At 36.1% G+C, this 18583-nt stretch overlaps 2 pseudogenes; both read right to left on the bottom strand.

Annotated features, from left to right (window-relative positions):
- Positions 1 to 4749: 4749 nt before the first annotated feature.
- Positions 4750 to 6815, bottom strand: LOC122277030 (annotated as a pseudogene).
- A 4132-nt stretch (positions 6816 to 10947) lies between these two features.
- LOC122277735 lies at positions 10948 to 16258 on the bottom strand (annotated as a pseudogene).
- Positions 16259 to 18583: the final 2325 nt, after the last annotated feature.

Here is an 18583-nt window from a genome sequence, read left to right as displayed (position 1 = left end):
AAACAAAAGTGCTGCTACAGTTATAAGTGATGATTGGAGAATATTCTGGAGGATGCTTTGGCTATTGGCTGCTGTAGAGTATTTTGGACAGAGTTGGCATTGTGTGCTGTTTGCGCACCACATGCTGTATGGTGCACGCTGCGTGTCCTGCATTTTGTAATGCAGGTTGTTGGAGCAGGTTTCATGCTCGCTGCTAGTTGTGCATCACTTGTATGTTGCATGTCAATTATTGCATTAGTGGCTTGAACAGACCCCCTCAAGTCAAGCGGCAATGAAGACAAGCGTAGACTTGAACACAAATGTTGAAACCGTGAACAAGACAAAGGTTTTGTTAGAAGATCTGCTACCTAGTCTTTTCTAGAGATGAAGGCAACTTGCAAAGATTTGTTGAGAACTCGGTTTCTTACAAAATGAAAATCAATTTCAACATGCTTTGTTCGAGCATGGAAGACAGGATTGGATGATAAATACGTAGGCCCCAAGTTGTCATAATACAGTACTAGAGCAGCATTTAGGTTGATGCCGAGATCTCAACATAGGTGTTGGACCCAGATAAGCAGTGGCATTAGCTCCTGATTTGAACTCAACCTCGGTTGATGACCTCGCTATGGTTTGCTGCTTCTTTGAAGACCATAAGATTAGATTGCATCCAGAATAAACATAGTAGGCACTTGTTGACCTTCTGTCATCTAGGCACCCTGCCCAATCCGAATTAGAAAATGCAATGAGATTCATAGAAGTTGAACGAGAAAAGCTTAATCCAAGCTGGGATGTGTTCTTAAGGTACCTAAGCATCCTGCCCAATCCGAATTAGAAAATGCAATGAGATTCATAGAAGTTGAACGAGAAAAGCTTAATCCAAGCTGGGATGTGTTCTTAAGGTACCTAAGCATCCTTTTTACTTACTGCTTACCAGTGAGGGACTCTTGGAGAGTGCATGTACTAGCAGACTTTACTTACTGCAAAGGTTGATTCTGGCCTTGTAAATGACAAGTATTGGAGAGACCCTATTGTACTTTGATAGAGAGTGACATCTTCAAATAAGTTGCCTGAATGTATGCTCAGCTTTTCAAAAGTGGCCATTGGGGTCTTGACTGGTTTTGTTAGTGTCATGTTTGTCCTGTCCACCAAGTCAGCAATATATTATTTATTCTAAGTCAATAACATTGAACCATCTAAGTTATGTGTTACTTCAATTCCTAAAAAGAAATGAAGCTTGCCGAGGTCTGTAATTGGAAAGTCTGACCATAATGCATGAATGAGGTCATTAATGAGCTGCTTGTTGGATCCCATAACAAGAAGATCATCTACATAGACTAGTACATAGAGATATGCAAAACCATTAATTCAAACAAATAAAGAGCTATCGGCAAATGAAATATTGAACCCAAGATCACTTAGTTTCTGACTTAGCCGAGAGTACCAACCTCTTGGTGATTGCTTTAGGCCATAGATGGCTTTTCTTGGTTTGCAAACATGATGAGGAAATTGTGGATGTGAGAAGCCAAGTGGTTGATTCATGTAAACTATTTCAGATAATGGTCCATGGAGGAAAGCGTTTTGAACATCATATTGTTGGACAGGCCATCCATTTGTCACGGCAAAGGCTAGAACAAGTCTGATGGTAGTGGCTTTAACCACGAGGCTGAATGTTTGATCATAATCTAAACCACATTGTTGAAGAAATCATTTTGCCACTAAACGTGCTTTACACCTTTCTATTGTACCATCGGCAAGTTGTTTGGTGCGGAATACCCACTACATGACACTACATTTTGAGCTTCAAATGGTACAAGTGACCAAGTATCATTTGCTAGGAGAGCATTAAACTCTCTTGACATGGCTTCTCTCCATTCCTTAAACAGTTGTGCAACAAAAAAGCATGTGGGTGTTTCTGGGATAGAGGAGTTGCTTGAGAGATGAGCTTGAGGAGGTGGCCACCGAATGGTGCCATCAGTAAACTAACGTGGTCGGATTGAACCAATTCTTGAGCGAGTTGCCATTGCGTGTGCTGGTTGTGCAGGGATTGGTGTAGATGGTTGTGGTGGAGGCTCTGAAGAAGAAGTTGGAATTGGACCTAAAATACTTTGGGCCTGTTGTGGGTGTTGTGAGGGGGAAACAAAAATGGGAAGGACAGCTTTAGGGGGCTCAGGTAGTTTTAGTGTGGTGAAGTTGAGAGTATCTTTGAAAGGGAAGTGGGCTTCATTGTATTTTATGTCTTTGGAAATGTAGATTCTTTTGGAAGGGATGTGATAACATATTGAGCCTTTGTGAGTCGGGCTTACGCCCAAGTACACGCACTCCACGGCCCTATAACCAAACTTATGTTTATTATAGGGCATGGTTAAAGGCCAGTAGGCTGAACCAAAAACTAACAAGGCCTTGTAATTTTGTTCCTTTTTGTGAAGAATGAAGAAAGGCGAGGTGTGACTGAGAGAAGGGGATGGCAATATGTTGATTAAACGCGAGGCATGTTGAAAAGCATAGGGCCAAAATGTCAAAGGAATTGAAGCATGTGCAAGTAACACAAGGCCAAATTCCTTTCATTCCACAATACCGTTTTGAGTGTGAACATGGGGACATGTTACACGATGAATAATGCCGGCAGTGGAAAGAATGTCAATGAATGTTCTGAATCCCCCACCCCAGTCCATTTGAAGTTGCTTAATTTTAGTGTTGAATTGTAATTCAACGTAAGGCTTAAATTTCAGAAAATTTGACAAAGCTTGGGACTTGGGGAAATAACCATGTATACCGAGAATGGTCATCTACAAAAGAAATATAAAATCTAAATCCATCAGGAGAGACATATGGTGCAGGTCCCCACAAATCAGTAAAAACTAAATCAAAAGGAGAATGAGAATTCGTATTTCTAGTATATGAGGGTACACGATGGTGCTTGGCCATGGCACAAGCATTATAGAAATACATTGAAGACATTTTCTTAAAAGGGAAACCATGTTGAAGTAAAACTATTCGAACAACTTTAAAGGAAGGGTGGTCAAGACATGAATGCCACACTAAGATAGAGGAGAGAGAGCTTCTGTTGACCTAAGGAGATTGAGGTGATAGAGTGTAAAGGCCATTACGGGTTGTTCCTTGGAGTAGTGTGTTCCCGGTGTTGCAGTCCTTTACATGAAAATGATCAGAAAAGAATTGGAAAAAGACATTATTGTCAGAACAGAACTATTTAATTGAAAAGAGATTTTTAGTGAATGATGGAACACAAAGTAATTTGGTTAAAAGAAAGTTTGATGAAGAATGTGGAAGAAGAGCTGAACCAGTATGGGATTGGGACAGATGATCCGTCACCAACTTGAAGTTGTTCTACACCAGTGTACTCAGCAAATTGAAGATTGAGATTAGCAAGCTCGCTCGTGATGTGGTTTGTTGTCGTCATGTCAGGATACCAAGTGGCATCGGTGGGATAGGTAGAGGCACTGTAATGGGGTGAGGTAGGACCTACTGAGGTGTATGCTTGGTTAAATCTGTATATGCATGTGAGGGCTGTATGCCCCACCCTATTGCAGACTTGACATATAGGTCTTGTGTCAGTTTGGGAAGTAAAGGAAGGTATACATGTAAAGCCATTAGGAGAAGAGGACCCTCGACCCCTATTGTTGTTACGAGCTCCATGACCACTATTAGTGTTTCGACCACAAAAACCTCGACCTTGTGAAGTGCCACGAGCAGTAAAAGTTTTCTTCAGGAGAAAACACGGCTGCATTTGATGCATAATGTTACAACCTAGCATCATGTGCAAGGAGATGTGCTAGTAATGTTTTAGTGGGTATGGGATCAAGCCTTGTAGTGACTGATGAGACCAAAGCATCATAGTTTGGTCCAAGACCAGCTAACAATATGGAACAAATTCAGATGAGGGTAAGGGACGTCTAGCTGCTGCCATTGTATTAGCAAGCAGTTTGGCACGTTGAAAGTAAACAGATATGGAGTCTGTTCCTTTCCTAAGTGAGGGCAGTTGCAACTGTGTTTGAACAATACGTGCTTGAGAGAATGATGCATATGTAGAGGCTAAGGATAGCCATACCTCTCGAGCAGATGAGCAGCCTATTACTTGTGCAATTATAAGTTCAAATAATGAGGATATAAGTGCAGACATGACAAATTGGTCTTGTTGAGCCCAGGTTTCATACTCTGGATTAGGTGCACCAATGGGAAGTACTGGTGGAAGGGCTAAAGAAGAACCATCAACATACTTGTATAGACCTTAGCCTCGTAAGTAAGGGACAAGTTGCACTTTCCAGAGAAGGTAGTTCTCGAGTGTTAGTTTTACTGAAAGTATGTGAGAAAAATTGGATGGAGGAAGGGAGGGAGAAGAAAAAGGTGTTGATGAAGAGGAAATAGTGCCTATGGATTCAGACATGATGAAGGAAGAGGAAAGAAGATGAATAGACAATTAGTCCTTGGTATGCTCTGATACCATGCTAGAAACAAAAGTTTCTTGTATATTGATTTTCCACAACTTACAATGAGGCAGTGCCTCTGTATTTATACTAATGAAAGAGATACAAAGAATTCTTTACAGTAGAAAAATTACAGCTAATAAAACAAAAGTGCTGCTACGATTATAAGGGATGATTGGAGAATATTATGGAGGATGCTTTGGCTATTGGATGCTGCAGAGTATTTTGGACAGAGTTGGCATTGTGTGCTATCCGCGCACCACATGCTGTATGGTGCATGCTACGTGTCCTGCATTTTGTAATACAGGTATTACTGGAGTAGGTTTCATGCCCACTGCGCATCACTTGTACGTTGCATGTCAGGTATTGCATTAGTGGCTTGAACATTTAGAATCTCCCTTTTCTTGAGCTCAGTTGCTTCTTTCTGTCTTTTATATCGAAACCAGGCTACCTAAATAAAGCAGGTAGCCCATGTTCTCCATTGCTGCAAGTGGAACCTAAATGTGTGCCTTGAGTTGCTTGCTGTATAACCTTCGGAATCGAACTGCTACAAACTTCGAATCCTCATAAATGAGAGCGAAAGCTTCTACTTTAGTGATAGCTTCCACAATTCGTGTAGACGAGGGAAGCACAACATTTGGACGAGGGCCCAGGTTAGCAATTCCTCACCACAAAAATCGCCTACGCCAATGCAGCATGAATTGAAGAACCCTGTGCAGCCACCATTGGTGGTGTAAGAATTTAAGCAACCTCAGACAATGAAAAGCATCTCAATGACGGGATCACCCTCACGAACCAGGCAAGTTCCAGGAGTGCATAGGTAAGGTTTCAGCCTTTCACATATGGTATCTAGCATCCTATCATCCATCTGATCAACTAGTAGTACCTGTTTTACATTTATAAGAAGTTCAGAATCAGAACAAGATCTAATGGTTATTTTGTCCAGTATTATGAGCTCACAGTGATCCATTTGATTCATAAAACAGAAAAGGAAGAGTTAAAGGGATCCTTCCACGGAAATTGTGAGGATATCGTATTTAAGCATTATCTGAAGCAGGAAAGACATCCAAGGAGTTGAAGTGAATCTGAAGGCTTGCACTATACTCTGACAAGAAAATTAGAATATTATTTTACGGTCCACACATTATCAAATTACTAGAAAGTACTTGATAAAAGAGACTTGCAATCAAGGAACTCGTTGGGAAGCTCACAAATTGATTCATTCATAGAAAAAAGAGAAGAATGAAAACCTACTTGTCGAACTAGATCAAGACAGACACGGCGTTTAATATCTCGCCTGAGATCATTGGAAGGCCTTTAAGAACAGCTTCCCCATCAACTCCACGAGTTGCAACCCATTTGAATTGTTCATTCCTTCGTACACGCTGCTTCAAATCTTGTGGTAGTTGCCTATGACGCATCCACTCTTCTGCATCCACTCTTCTGCATCTATTCTCCTACTCCTCCACTCTTCCAATCTTATCATGGTGGATTGGAGGTACATCTATTGAGCAAAGGTACAGCAGAATTTTAGAATTTTTGAAATAGAACATACCTAAATAACTACATGGGAGGAGGTGAATCCTAATTCCTAACAACCATAAAGAATGATTTCCGAAAACTTAAGTCCAACAGCTTATAAATGGAAGTTTTAAATATATTATTGTTGAAAAAGCTTATGCTATAGGGACTCAACAGAAAACCAAAGAAAACTAGAAATGATATGATTAGAGCATATGCTAGGAACTCATATGGACCTCCCATGTACATAAAACATAGAACTGCATCTAGTCATCAAACTTTTATGAGGCCTAACACAAACATCTCAAAGCTTAAATTTTTTTTTTTTTGTTAAAAATCTAGAAAAGTTATAATAATTAAGTTATGATTAGAAAAAAAAATTAAAAATTATTTTATATTTAAGTATTGTTTAAAAAAATTATAAAAAGTTTTGACATCACATGAGTTGACTTTCCATACATGTCGTTAAACTTTTGGTGAGGCTCCAGGTCAAAGGATGATAAAATTGGGAATAAGTGTTTTTTTTTTTCTTCCTAAAAAGGGAAGTACCTGTCTGTATGGCATGGAGTTTGACAGTATTGAGAATCCAGAGCAGCTGAATTGAGGACATCTTTTTCACTATTTACAGACAGACGATGGAATCATGCTTTGAAAAGAAAAGAGTGTCGCAGCTCGTTGACTTGTATTCCAAACCATGCAAATGTGCTTCCAAAGATTGGTTATTGCACTCCATTAAATCATAACTTACTTCATCTCTTCTCTTATGCTATCTTTGCATCCCTTTGTGGAAACTTTTCACCTGTAAGCTTTGTCCCCGTTGTGTGAGAAATTCGCTTTCCATGTAACTCGGTTGGGTACGAACACTTTCATTCTTGTGGAGTTTGCTTATGGTACGAATTAGGGGTGTAACATTTTCGATCGGGATTGGAAAAACCAACGGGACCAAATGGTTTGGTCTAGACCGAATCGGACTGAAAACTTATTTGGTTGATTTCGGTCCTCCATTTGTGGGACCGAATGGGTTTCGGTCCCGTTCCAGGGTGGGATTTTTTCACCCAGGACCGAACTATAAATATATATATTTTTAAATATTTTCTATAAATTATATATATTATTTTATATAGTAGTTATAAAAGTGAATTATGTAATTTGCATCTAACCTATGACTATTAACAATATAATATATAAAATATATAATTATTAATTAACTAATATATATGAACAAGATTCTGGTCAAGTCCTTAACAAAGATAAGACTTCAATATAGTTCAACAAGAATACTCCAAAAATCACTCAGAGATCCATCTTGAGCATAACTGGGATTAAATCTATTGGATCATTTGAAAAGTATCTTGGACTTACTGTTGTGATTGGTAGATCTAAATGTGATGCTTTTCACTTAGTCATTAACAGGACTTGGGCAAGAATTTCTAATTGGAAGACTAATGTGCTATCTGCTACAGGCAAAGAAGTTCTTATTAAAGCTATTCTTCAAGCTATTCCTACTTATGCAATGGGTATTTTTCTATTGCCTCATTCAATTACCCAAAAACTTAATAGAATCTTGAAGAAATTCTAGTGGGGTTATAATGAGGATCAATCCAAGATCAAATGGGTGAGGTGGGATCTTGTTAGCCCATCTAAGGTGAAAGGTGGACTGGATTTTAGAGATTTCAGATTCTTCAATGTGACTATGCTTTCTAAACAAATTTAGATATTGTTTCAATATTCATCATCTCTTATGGCCAAAGTTTTTGAACAAAAATACTTTCAAGATAGTAATTTTCCGGAGGCAAAGATAGGTTGTTGTGCCTCATATGAATGGAGGAGCTTATTTGCTAGTTTAAAATTGATCAAGAAATGGTTGTTTTGGAGAGTTGGTGATGAGAAGAGGGTGAGGATTTGGGATGATAATTGGATACCAAGACACTATGCTCATAAGGTCTTGTCTCCTAAAGTTTCTTCTGGTAGTTATCAATGCGTTTCTGATTTAATTGATCATGATTTGAAATCTTGGAATGTCAACTCTTTGAATAGCCTATTTGGGCCACATGGGGTTGAATTGATTCAATCCATTCTTGTTAGTAAGGGGTGGAGAGAAGATAAGTTGGTTTGGTTGCAGACGAAGAATGGTATTTTTTCAGTAAAAAGTGCTTACCATTTGCACAAAGAAATTGAATCCAGATATGGTGCTAAGACCTCAAGTGGAGTAAGACATAAAGAAAGGTGGAAAGCAATATGGAATATGCAGATCCAAAATGGTGTCAAGGTATTTATATGGAGAGCTTGCCATGAAGCTATTCCTACATTGGCCAATCTAAAGAGAATGAATGTTATTGAGGAAGATTCATGCCTAGTTTGTGGATTAACCTCTGAAACTACAGGACATGTATTCAGATCCAGAAAATGGCCAACCAAAGTGATTGCTTTGTTGATATTTGGATGCAATGGACTAGTTGCTTGCAGCAGGAAGGAACTAGTGGAAGCTGTTGTAACTGCTCAAATGTTATGGTTTAGAAGAAATGATTTAGTCCATGGAAAGGAATTCAAACATCCAATGACCTTGTTTAGAGCAACCAAAGAAGAAGTTCTTGTTTATCGAAATGCCAATAGCCATATCAAAGCAGCTCCAAGAAAAATTGCACAAACTCAAAATTCATGGCAGAAACCATGTACGTTACATAAGTTGAGCCTTTTAATCATAAAAGTTAACCAATCCTGTTACCATAATTCCATTAGCTTGTTACAAAGACATGCTTAAAACAATGTCATATGTGCGAGTATGTGCAACTTAATGAGTGATGGAAAAAGAGATGCAAGTTTGCCAATTTTAATCATTTTTAGTTAATTAAATAAATAGAAGACAAATGCCAGAATAACAAGTAATAATTAGTTCATGAATAATGCTAGATACAGTGATGAGTTATGCAAGCATTGTGCACTCATTCTGAAAAAGAGTGAGATCCACTATTAAAAAAATTAATATATAAATCTCATATTTACTCATTTTTTTCTAGAGAAGTGTGTAACGCTTGCGCATTCTATCATTATGAATATCATTCCTCTTAATAAAATATCGTTCCTCTTATTTAAATAGTTAGTTATGAATCCAAAACAAAAATCAATATTTAAATAGTTAATCATCTGTGTAAAAAATAAGAATAACAATACATGGTTAATCAAATGGATAGTGCTTTATCCACGAAGAAAAGCCACCGATGGTGGCTACCAATTCCTTCTTTCTTTTTTACTTAGTGATTAATGAAATGTTTTTAAATGATGTTGTGAATTTTTAAAAAAATATATATATTTAAGATATAAATCAAATGTATAAAAAAAGGTAAAAAAAAAAAATAGCATGGTCGGTGGCCTTTCTCAATGGCTGTAGCAAGGTCCTAATCAAATCATTAGTCTCAAAAATAAATAAATCATTAATTACAAACATAATTTAACAAAATAACAGTGAGCTAGATAGACAGCTAAAAAAATGTACTTGATAAATCAAAATGATAATTAGTAGTTAGCAAGTGAGTCTTGTTACGTACAAACAAATTTGCATACCGATTTGTGTACCAATGTTGCTGCCTTTATATTCAAAATTTAAATTGGCATCATTTTCATTAAACTTTAACTTTCTGACCAATCACCTTAGATGGGTGCGCATATTAGTGCACATAATTGCTTACAACCTGATTTTTCCTTAACGAAATATAATTGTAATAAGATGTTGGGCGAAATAATAATTAAGAGCAAAGTGGTTGGTTACAAGTGTCGAAATAAAAAATAAATGATGAGCCACATCCATATAATATAATAATTAATAAATGAACAAATAATAAACAAAATTGTTCAACTGACATATTTCCCCACTTACCTTAACAATGAGTTTTTAATAAAAAGAACTATTGGTTTTATTTGGAATGGTGCACTTAGGTATTATGTTCTAAACTTAGGTAAATTTTGAATTTGTGCACATTCTTATACTATTTTGACATGCAAATTTTGTAACCGTTGGAATGTTTAAGAAATGTTACATGGCTTATTAAATTTGAAATATAAATGTGAGCATGTTACTTATTCTTGAGCCCATGATATGAATGTCTTTGTGACATATTTGACGACCCTCACAGCATAATGTCTTTGGGGCATAATGTCTTTATGGCATGATATCTTTGTGGTATACTGGTGATTTCACTATTATCATGTGACTTTAAATATGATATTTGGCTAAATATATTTGTTGAAATAAAATTATATTGCTCACATTATTTTATTAGAAATTTATTCACTCTCTTATAGTCAAGAAAATTGCCAACTCCCACACCCTCATTAAATTGCTACTTGCTGAGTACGTGGCAGCTCACCACTTCATTTCACATATTTTTCAAAGTTGTAGGAAGTTCCTTCCTTTGAAGTGATAGCTTTTGAGCCCAAGATTCCAGAGTGAACTTGGTTTAGTCACTTGAAGTTTGAAATTTTGGGACTTGATGATTTTGTTGTTTGAACATAGTTTTGATTGTACGGAGAGTTTTCTTATGGTCATATTTTGATTATTTTACAGTTTTTGTTAAAGTGTCTATATTATAATTATTTAGAATTTAATGGCTCTAGCCAAACTTGTGAATGGAATTTTGAGGATCATTGTATTATAGTTGTGAATAGTTTAGAAATTATGTATTTGATATGTAATTTATAAACAGAAAAAAAGTTTTGAAAATATAGACAATTCTATCCGTTTATAGTTTTGGGTTTGGTGCGTTACTTGAATCAACCACACAGCTCATTGGGAACTTCGGTTGCCTAGTCAAAGGGAATGATCAGCCCCTTCCTTTCCATCTACAGACCACGACAATCAGAGAATTGCCATAAAGGAAAGTCATTGTTGTCCTGTGGAAATATATGTCAAAATCCGATGTAGATTCAGAAACCGAGTGAAAAGTTATTTTCTTCGTCAATTGCTTGTCTTTTTGGCATCAACAATCACATTTTACAACCACATAACTGATCAAATCAAATTTTGTATATTATTGCACGCTTAGTTTTACATTCATGGATGTATGATCTTAATACCTTAATTGCAGCTGTAAGCTGGTCCTGGAGCATACATGAAATCGTGCTGCAAATGAACTACTAGCTTGGGCCAAAATCCTAAAGACAAAGTTTACATACAAATGATCAATGGAAAAACTTCACTATTGAGGCTTTGCCAAAATTTCAAGTTCTCTAACCTGCAGAATGGTAAGATATTATGCAACATATCTAAATACATTTACACCGATACCCTTGCTTACTGATGTAGGAGGATTTTTCTTTACCTATCTTCAATGGTAAAGTCAGGTTCAACCGGCTTCTGCAATGAGCTTAGAATGTCAAATTCTGAGGCACGCCGCATGCTTCCACCTCTCCTAGTGCTTGCCGCTAGTTTTGCTGCATATATGGTAAACCCTGAGCAGTGTGGGGGGCAATGATGTACTCTCTTCTACCGCAGATTTGGGCACAGAGGTCTTTAGAATCTCCCTTTTCTCGAGCTCAGCTGCTTCTTTATTTCTTTTATATCGAAACCAAGCTGCCTGAATAAAGCAGGCAGCCCATGTTCTCCATTGGTGCGAGTAGAACCTAAACGTGTGCCTAATTTGCTTGCTATGTAACCTTCGGAATTGGGCTGCCACAAACTTCAAATCCTCAGAAATGAGAGCAAAAGCTTCAACTTCAGTGATAGCTTCCACAGTTCGTGTAGACGAGGGAAGCACAACATTTGGACGAGGGTCCAGGGCCCAGGTTAGCAATTCCTCACCACAAAATTCGCCTGCACCAATGCAGCATGAGTTGAAGAACCCTGTGCGGCCACCATTGGTAGTGTAAGAATTTAAGCGACCTCGGACAATGAAAAGCATCTCAATGACAGGATCGCACTCACGAACTAGGCAAGTTCCAGGAGTGCATAGGTAAGGTTTTAGCCTTTCACATATGGCATCTAGCATCCTCTCATCCATCTGATCAAAGAGTGGTACCTGTTTTACATTTATAATAAGTTCAGAATCAGAACTAGATCTAATGGTTATTTTGTTCAGTATTATGAGTTCACAATGGCCCGTTTGATCCATAAAACAGAAAAGGAAGAGTAAAAGGGATCCCTCCACGGAAATTGTGAGGATATGGTATTTAGGTATTATCTGAAGCAAGAAAAACATCCAAGGAGTCGAAGTGAATCTGAAGGCATGCCTATACTCTGACAAGAAAATTAGCACAATTTTTACAGTCCACAAACATTAGCAAATTACTAGAAAGTACTTGAGAAAAGAGACTTGCAATCAAGGAACTAGTTGGGAAGCTCACAAAATTGATTCATTCATAGAAAAAAGAGAAGAAATGAAAACCTACTTGTCGAACTAGATCAAGACAGAGATGGCGTTTAAAAGCTCGCCTGAGATCCATTGGAAGGCCTTTAAGAACAGCTTCCCCATCAACTCCACGAGTTGCAACCCATTTGTATTGTTCGTACCTTCGCACACGCTGCTTCAAACTGTGTGGTAGTTGCCTGTAACGCATCCATTCTTCTGCATCTGTTCTCCTACTCCACTCTTCCAGTCTTACCTTGGTGGATTGGAGGTACATCTGTTGAGTAGATAAAAGGTACAGGAGGATATTTCAGAATTTTTTAAATAGAACGGGCCCGAGTAACAACAAAGGAGGACATGAATCCTAACAACCATAAAGAATGATTTCGAGAAACTTAAGTCCAACAGCTTAATGAAAATTTTAAATAGAATATGGTTGAGAAAGCTTATGCTATAGTGACTCAATAGAAAACCAAAGAAAACTTCGAATGATCTGAATAGAGCATCTTCTAGGAACTCATATGGACCTCCAACAGAAAACACAGAACTGTATCTAGTTATCAAACTTTTATGAGGCCTAACACAAACATCTCAAAGCTTATTCTAGAGATGATTTTCTAGGGCCAGCAGAAAGTCCTCTACCAGCTACACGTACCTGCATGTTACCTATAAGTAGAGCGAAAAACACCAATCCAAGGATTGCAATGATAACAGCAAAATTAATCTCTCCAATATGAGTGCTGGTGAAGAGATTCTTTCCCAAAGAGCTGCAACATTTGATAGTCAGACAATGAAAAAAAGGAGGGTAAAATTCATTTCTGAGAGCATTTAAATAATGAGTCAATGATTTAGAAGAGAGACCTGATATATATTTAACTGCATTCCACATTGCATTGCATGGCATATAAATTTAAATTTATCTTGTTTCTAATACCTTCTTAGATGAATCTATTGGTAAAAAATTTCCAATTCAACCTAAGAACTTCAAAAAAATGATATTTTTAGAATTCTATTATCTCGATTGGCATTGATTCACTGTCATGATAGTCCCATTTTTTCTGTTTTCACTTTTTTGTGATAGTTCCATTTGGAAGGATAGTAGTGCCTTCAAATGATAGGGATTCACATCATCATGGAACAGTTTTCCTGTTTCACACAGTAAAGTGTAGTCCAGGCTTACCTTAGATTCTTCAGGCCCCACCAAAGACAGTAGTAGTACTTGTTTAAAAAACTCGTGGCTGTAACTCCAACAGTCAATGCGTCGAAATAAATACCAAACTGAAAGAAGTCATTACTTGCACCACAAAGAATTGAGATGTTGCTGTTCTTAAACCAGGCATTTCTACTTGTTTCATTCACTGCACGGCAATAGAAAAACCACTCTTTGCAATCTTGTTGTTGAAGACTACAGACTTTCTCCCAACATTCATGTTGTCGTTGAAGGGATAATATGTACCAACAAGATCCTAAAACCTTTTCAGAAACAATAATAAGAAGTGAAATCAAATTATCCACTGCTTGAACAAATCAATAGCAACTACAACCAAAGAGCCAGAAAGATGGAAAGGAAACAAAGAATTACAAGTTAGTTCTGATTGCTTCTCATATAACAGACAATCAAGCTTGTAAAAATCCCCAAAGTAAGAAACATGAAGCATAGTAAGGTTTTTGTAGGATGATATTTCAGATAATGGAGAATTGCTAAAACATTTTCAGTACGTCCTGGAGAAAGTATTGGATGAAAAGTTTTTGTCCAGATATGGATTTATAGAAGTAACTTACATGACTTGCCAACATATAGAGCATCAGATTATATGCTGCTCCAACCCATGCTGTTTCCATCACAATCCCATTGGCCATGACAATTTGATATGAGAGGGGAAAGATGAGATATAGCCTCAGAAGGTACTGGAAAATGATAAGGAAACGAAGAACAACACTTGAAACGGTCATTTCCAAATCTCTTATGCTTGGGATTGCAGCCCAAATCAACACCTGCCATAATATGAAAATTTAAATAATTCAAGTTCACATCGGGGAGTTACAAATCTAGAAAGCATTCTCTGATGGTTGCATCTTAAGCTTAACTTGGAAAATGGAAGGAAAGGCAATAAATTCTCAGAAACCTATACAATCTAATTAGAAGTGGACTCATAATTTCCGTTTCATAGACTAGAATAGCCTATTATCCGATCCCCACTTTCAGGAGAGATTTCCCCACAAACAAATGGGCCTTTATGTACCTTTAGATTGCAAAGGAACATAAATAGAAGAGGAAACGAATTCTCAGACTCGTGAAAAATAACAGGTTTGGGTTGAAGTAACTTCTATAAATTCCAAGTTCTATATGTTCTCTTTCTATTTCAGGCAATGAAGTGGATCATAAGCATGGTGTGCAAAAAGCTAAGAGAAGTTGAAGCAATTAATTTATGAAGCAGCAAAGATTTAAACTTTACTCAAACTAAACAAGAAGGTGAACCTGAATTAAAATGTGTTATTTACACTGATAATTATTATCAAAGGAGTATCAACCAAACATAAAATTTACCTATAACTGCCTACATACCTGCGGAAGGGGTACGGCGGCAATAAGGTGAAGCCAAAAGTCTTTATGAAGATATCTTGAAGCAATCTTTGAAGGGTCAATAACAAGGTCTCCTCTCCCAAAGACTGGAGAGGACTGGGCAACATATGCAGTTCGAAACCGAACAACAATCTGAACAATGTAAAATGCATCAACCAGGGACCGAATAACTGTGAGGGTCACTTCAAGGGACACACTAACATCAATGCATGCTTCTTCATAAGCCACCGGTAGGTAAAAAAATAAGGGGTCGACAAAAAGTGAAATCAAGCAAGCCAGTAAAAAGATTTTGTTCCATCTATCCACAAAAGTTCCTCTCGGATCCAGTACTACTATCTTCTCCACCATATCATAATCCTCTGAGAAGACTCTAGAGAGCACTCTTCCACCAAAGGGCTTTCCTGTTGAATCTTTCATAGTCCCCATCAGCCTCAAATCAGGTGTCCGTTTACCATTGATCGTGTAGATTCGCATCAAAAGACTAATTTTGGGCGGTGTGGAGATTTGCAGTTTTGAGAAGATAACGTACTCTGAAAATTCAGGGAAGTAAGAAATTTTTCAGTACAAAATTGTTAAAGAATTATGAGGAGAATTATCCACATATTGATGGCCGATTCTCTACAATTTATGAACACTAAATGCATTGAATGTCATGACTCGTGCTAGAGGATTTGGTAGACAAACCTTACTGCATATCTTGATCTACCCAGCTAAACCATGGCATTTGGGAAACATATCAGAAATGTGCTTTCAATCAGTGGGATTCGTCTGCCCTGAATACATACCAAAGCACCGCATTTATCAAGTACTCAATCGCAACAAAAGTCAAAAACATGGATTAGAGAACTCAACTTCTTCCATACATAGCTTAAGAATCATTCGAAAAGTAAAGTGTAACAAATTTTTGCAAAAGCTAAAAGGAATGTCTTGTTTCATTTAGAAATTGCTTGTGAACATGTGAGTTTCATTAGATCATTTAGTGCCACAAAAATAACAAAATAGAAACTCAAGAGACCTGTACGGTGTTGAATTCAGTCAAACAAAAGTTAAAAAAAAAAACTCATTTAGTGGGGAGGGTGGTGACCAATTACAGAAAACAGAAAAGACAATCATGAAGGGCACAAAACACACGATCCACAGAGCAATTCAAGAAGAAAGAAGTGAAAACTTACGATCGCGGTATGAAGAAAATTCTCTCTGTATCTCCGTCTCAGCCAAAAGACTTAAGAGAATGTAAAGCTCATGGAACTTTATAGTTGTGTATGAAGAACCAAAAGAAAAAGAAAAACAGGTAAAGGCATATTGGATTGGAAGGCACACTTCATGAAAGTATGGTGTTCTTTTATTATAAACCGTTCCTGTGTTTGAAAAGTTTCCATCTTTTAGCATCTTCCATGAGAACACGACATAAACTGCCGACTGTAGAACACGACATCTTTCCATATTATAAACCGTTCATGTATTGGTGTTTTTTTTTTTTTTTTTTTCAAAATACTTAGTCATCAAGAAAGTGATTAAAAAATGTGAAAAAAAAATTATAAAAAAAAAAGGACGGTACGTCATCGGTATACTCTAGGCGGCATAGTAATCGCATCCTTAAGAAAAGAGAAAAGCCCTTGTGCCGCCTGGGCGGTACCGTCCAAGTGTACCGCTCAAGAAAAAAAATTTACTTAATAATTAAAGAAGTGATTTTAAGTATATTGGTGTATTTTTTTTACTTAGTAATTAAGAAAGTGATTAAAAAATAGAAAGGAAAATTGAAAAAAAAAACAACTGGGTGGTACGCCCATCAATATACTCCAGGCAGCATAGTAGCCGCATCCTTAAGAAAAGAGAAAAGCCCCTGTGCCACCTGGGCGATACCACCTAAGCATATCGCTCAAGAAAAAAAATTACTTAGTGATTAAAAAAATGATTTTAAGTGTATTGCTGTATTTTTTTTATTTAGTAATTAGGAAAGTGATTAAAAAAAGTGAAAAAAAATTTAAAAAAAAAAAACAATTGGGCAGTACACCCATTGATATACTCTAGGCGACATAGTAGCTGCATCCTTAAGAAAAGAGAAAAGCCCATGTGCGGCTTGGGTGGTACCGCCCAAGTGTACCACTTAGGAAAAAAAAAATTAACTCAGTGATTGAGGAAATGATTTTAAGTGTATTAGTATTTTCTTTTTTCTTTTTTACTTAGTGATTAAAAAAAAAACAACTGAGCGGCACGCCCATTGGTATACTCTAGGCAGCATAGTAGTCGCATCCTTAAGAAAAATGAAAGAAGCATTAGTCAGGGACTCAAGATGTACTAATTTAAACTTTAATTTTTCCCGAAATAGAGAGAGTCGGGCTAATTTGGTTTTTACAAACCTTTCAAACCATTCATCTTATCTCATTTCAATATTCAAATATCATTCAAATACAAATATATTTCAATATCCAATTTTTAACATTTCAACTTTTCCATCTAATCATTATTTAATTACTATAACTTTTCCAAACTTCCAATTAAAACATAAAAATAACTCAATTTTTTCAAATCTCGAAACAAAAATAATATTAAAAAATTATATTATAACCCTATTTTAACTTTATAATTTTCTTATACAACTTTTTCTCTCTATTTTTTCAAAACTCTATAAAATCTTAAATCATACTATTTCACTCCTATTTATAAATTATCTCAAATTCTTCATCTCAATCAATTTATTAGAGATCGTTTAGATTGAGAAACTATTTCATTTCATCTCATCTTATCATTATAACTTTCTCAAATTCTCACACAAAATACAATAAACAATTCAATTTTTTTAAATTCTAATTCAACATTTTCATATCTCAAAATAATAATAATATTAATGAATAATATTTTATTTAATTTTTAATTTTCATCTAAAATCATCTTATCGTATCTCACTATCCAAACAAGCCCTCAACGTTTAAGAAAATAATAATAACTAAAAAGCACCCATCGGGTAGACCTAGCATTTTCCTGATAAAATTTGACAAAACTGAGAATCAAGAGAGGAGCTGTCGAATTGAGGACATTTTTTCAGCTTTCAATATTTACAGACAGACGAGGGAATCGTGCTACGAAAAGAAAACAAGACGTGTCGCGGCTTGTTGACATCTATCTCATCTCCGAATTCCAAACCATGCAAGGGTGCTTCCAAATGTTGGTTACTGGACTCCGTTGAAAGCTCTTTATTTTTCATGACATATTTAAAAGCTCTCATAATAATATTTTTTTAGACAAATGTTTGGTTTATGTTTAAATTTTATAAAAATAAATTTATAATCTTATATGACTTAATATGCTAAGTCAAATTATAAAATATTTTTGTTATAACGTAGATTTTGATGTATAACGTGAAATTAAATCAATTTATATATATATATATATATATATATATATATATTTTGGTGTAAAATGCATCTCTAGTGGTAGCATTTTTATATATTCTTTTAAGGGTGTACCTACGTCCACCGATTTAAGTCTATCGAGAGAAGTCATCAAGCATTCAAATCTTTTTTTTTTTTTAAAGATTTTTTATAAACCCTTTAAACCATTTATTTTTTAAAAAAAGTTACAAACTCATTAAAAAAATATTTTCATAATTATTAAAAAAAATTACAATCTGTGACTTCTCTAAGTGATATTCCTTTGTGAGAATATCGTTTCCAAATTTTTAATGATATTCATTCGATTATACTACAAAGAAAGAA

Source organism: Carya illinoinensis, chromosome 9 (assembly GCF_018687715.1).
Source record: "Carya illinoinensis cultivar Pawnee chromosome 9, C.illinoinensisPawnee_v1, whole genome shotgun sequence".
NCBI lineage: Eukaryota > Viridiplantae > Streptophyta > Magnoliopsida > Fagales > Juglandaceae > Carya > Carya illinoinensis.
The sequence above is the reverse complement of the archived record's forward strand: the minus strand, read 5'-3'. Positions and strand labels throughout refer to the sequence as shown.